This window comes from Lathyrus oleraceus, chromosome 7 (assembly GCF_024323335.1).
Source record: "Lathyrus oleraceus cultivar Zhongwan6 chromosome 7, CAAS_Psat_ZW6_1.0, whole genome shotgun sequence".
Classification (NCBI taxonomy): Eukaryota; Viridiplantae; Streptophyta; class Magnoliopsida; order Fabales; family Fabaceae; genus Lathyrus; species Lathyrus oleraceus.
Genome location: NC_066585.1, coordinates 505,934,797 through 505,938,870, shown reverse-complemented (window position 1 = coordinate 505,938,870; position 4,074 = coordinate 505,934,797).

Genomic DNA, 4,074 nt, shown 5'->3' with positions numbered 1-4,074 from the left:
GTGATCAACTCAGAGCTATGTCCCAGAAGGACAAAGAGACATTTAAGGAGTACGCCCAGAGGTGGCGAGAGCTGGCAGCTCAGATTATTTCTCCGCTGGAAGAGAAGGAGATGAATAAGATCTTTTTGAAAACTCTTAGTTCATTTTATTATGAGCGGATGGTCGCTAGTGCTCCCTCTGATTTCACCGAAATGGTGAACATGGGGATGCGATTGGAGGAAGGAGTCCGGGAAGGACGTTTGACTAAGGATGAAGGCTCTTCTAAACGATATGGGGCGTTTAAGAAGAAAGATGGGGAGGCACATGCTGTGCAATCCCATGCTAAACCAAGAAGACCCTCTGCCAAGAGGAAGCCTGTGCGTCATGCCAGCGGTCAGCATCAGGTGGCTCATATAGCACCTGTCTTCAGAGACAACAACCAGCATAATCAGCAACAACCTCAGTATCAACAGCAACATCGCCCACAGCAACAGGCTTACCAGCCTCGTGGCAACAGTAATCAGGCCAATTTGAATTATGATAGGAAGAAGATCACTTTCGATCCGATTCCTATGTCATATGCTGAGCTATATCCCTCTTTAATAGAGCGGAAACTGATCACCCCGAGGGATCCTCCGGCTGGGCCTGCTAACCCGCAGTGGTGGTACAAGCCAGACCAACATTGTGTTTATCATTCCGGTGCTCCGGGTCACAATATAGAGAACTGCTATCCATTGAAGACTAAGGTTCAAGACCTTATGTGATGCGGCATTCTGAGCTTTGAGGACTCAGGCCCCAATGTTACGAAGAACCCATTGCTCGAGCATGGGAAATCAGTAAGCATGGTCCAGGGTTGCCCTGGCAAATATAAAGTCAAATATGTAAGTCATATTCGACAGTCATTGGTTGAGTTGCATCGTCTGCTGTGTAAGTACAGTCACATGGAGCACGACCATGACAAATGCCGTATCTGCTCTGTCAATAGACTGGGTTGTCGCCAAGTGCGCAGAGAACTTCAAGAGCTGTTGGATGAGGGTACTATTGAAATTCTTCAAAACAGAAATGTTGATGAAGATGAACCAGAAGTAAATGTGATTTCTCCTGTGTTCAAGATTCCCGAGCCTGTTGTCATCCGATATGATGGTAGCAAGCCGAAGGTCTCTCCTTCTTTGGTAATCAAACCTGCAGGCCCTGTGCCTTATTCTTCAGAAAAAGCTATCCCCTTCCGATACAATCCAGTTGTTGTTGAAGATGGGAAAGAAGTGTCGTTGCCTTCAACTTCTGTGGTAAATATTGCTGATGTGAGTGGGTTGACCCGTAGTGGTCGTGTGTTTTCTGCACCCCCGAAGCCTCACGTTGTTTCTGATTCTGCTGAGTGTCCGGTTGGGATTGCGGTGAATGTTCCGAATCTGGCACCTGTTGCCAAACCCTCCTCTGTACAAAAGACCCCTGCTTCTTCTGTTGGCCCTATTGGCACTGTGAATGAAGAATGTGATGAGATGCTGAGGCTCATCAAGAAAAGTGAGTACAACGTTGTAGACCAGCTTCTACAAACGCCGTCCAAGATCTCCGTACTATCTTTGCTTCTGAATTCAGAACCCCATAGGGAGGCTCTGCAGAAAGTTCTGGACGTAGCTTATGTTGATCATGATGTCACTATTGAACAATTTGACAGTATTGTTGCAAACATCACTGCTTGTAACACTTTGAGTTTCTATGACGCTGATCTCCCTGAGGAGGGAAGAGACCACAACATGGCTTTACATATATCCATGAATTGCAAGAGCGACGCCATGTCCAACGTGCTGGTGGACACTGGGTCATCTTTGAATGTATTGCCGAAGACCACTCTTTCGAGATTGTCATATCAAGGGCCTCCCATGAGGCAGAGTGGTTTTGTTGTGAAAGCTTTCGATGGGTCGCGTAAGACCGTGATTGGGGAAGTTGATCTCCCAATCAAGATTGGACCAAGTGATTTCCAAGTTACCTTTCAGATTATGGATATCGACCCATCTTATAGCTGTCTCCTTGGTAGACCATGGATTCACGAAGCTGGCGCCGTGACATCCACCCTACACCAGAAGCTGAAATTCGTCAAGAATAAGAAACTGGTCGTGGTAGGGGGAGAAAAGGCTCTCCTGGTTAGCCACTTGTCTTCCTTCACATATATTGATGCTGAGGATGAAGTTGGAACGCCTTTCCAAGCTTTGTCTATTGCTGAGCCGATTGAGAAGAAGTCTCCTTCATTTGCTTCCTATCGAGATGCAAAACTGGCCATTGAATGTGGTGCAGTTGCTGAGTTAGGGAAGATGATTGAGCTTGAAGACAATAAGTCCCGGGCTGGCATTGGCTATTCTTCTGGGGCATTTAACAAGCAAGGACTGTTCAAGAGTGGAGGTTTCATCCATGTTGATCAAGCTGAGGAAGCTGCTGCTATTCTGGAAGAGGATGCAGAGGATTTAAGCAACTTTATTATCCCTGGTGGTATCTGCCATAATTGGGTCGCTGTGGATGTTCCTACGGTCATTCATAAGTCAGCGTAATTTGTTCACTTTGTTCAAAAACCCTTCTCCCATGCCAAAAGGAGAAGTGATGACATTGTTGGCAGCATTTATACAATGATATTTTCATTCAATTAATGCATTGTTAAACATTTGTTTTTCCATTTGTTTTCACTTTTTGCTTTTGCATGAAATCGGTGATCACAAAAAACCCTAAAAACAAGAATAAAAGCAACCTTTTTCATCTGCATAATGATTTGCTTGTTTAAATTCTAAAGCTTTTTATTATCCAAAATCATTATGCAGGTTGATCCTAAAACCCATTGAACATAATGATCCAACGCCATCTCCCAATTTTGAGTTCCCTGTATTCGAGGCAGAGGAAGATGATGTTAAAGGGATTCCTGATGAGATTACCCGTCTCCTTGAGCACGAGAAGAAGATCATTCAGCCGCATCTTGAAGATCTGGAAACAGTCAACTTGGGGTCTGAAGATTGTGTTCGTATGGTGAAGATTGGGGCACTTCTTGAAGAGTCTGTCAAGAAGGGGTTGATCAGTTTGCTACGAGAATATTCAGATATATTTGCTTGCTCGTATGAAGACATGCCAGGTCTAGATACAGATATTGTGCAACATTTCCTGCCTTTGAAGCCTGAGTGCGTGCCTGTGAAGCAGAAGCTCAGAAGAACTCATCCAGATATGGCAGTGAAGATCAAAGAGGAAGTTCAAAAGCAAATTGATGCGGGGTTTCTGGTGACTTCTACATATCCTCAATGGGTGGCCAATATTGTGCCTGTGCCTAAGAAAGACGGAAAAGTCCGTATGTGTGTTGATTACAGAGATTTGAATAAGGCTAGTCCTAAAGATGATTTCCCTCTACCACACATTGATATGTTGGTAGACAATACAGCTAAATTCAAAGTCTTTTCGTTTATGGACGGATTTTCCGGTTATAACCAAATCAAGATGGCACCCGAAGATATGGAGAAGACAACATTCATCACACCTTGGGGAACCTTCTGTTATCGAGTGATGCCCTTCGGTTTGAAGAACGCCGGAGCCACGTATCAACGAGCTATGACTACCTTGTTTCATGATATGATGCACAAGGAGATAGAGGTCTATGTTGATGATATGATTGCTAAGTCCCGAACGGAAGTTGAACATGTTGAGCATTTGTTGAAGCTTTTTCAGCGTCTGAGGAAGTTTAGACTTCGTCTGAATCCGAACAAATGTACATTTGGAGTCCGTTCTAGCAAATTGTTGGGTTTTGTTGTCAGCGAAAGAGGTATTGAGGTTGATCCTGCCAAGGTCAAAGCAATACAAGAGATGCCTGCGCCCAAAACTGAGAAGCAAGTCCGAGGTTTTCTTGGCCGCTTGAACTATATTTCCAGATTTATATCCCACATGACTGCCACATGTGCGCCGATATTCAAGCTCCTCCAGAAAGATCAATCTCATGATTGGACCGAGGATTTCCAGAAAGCTTTCGACAGTATCAAAGAGTATCTGCCTGAACCTCCGATCTTGTCTCCGCCTGTAGAAGGAAGACCTCTGATCATGTATTTGACTGTTCTTGAAGACTCAATGGGT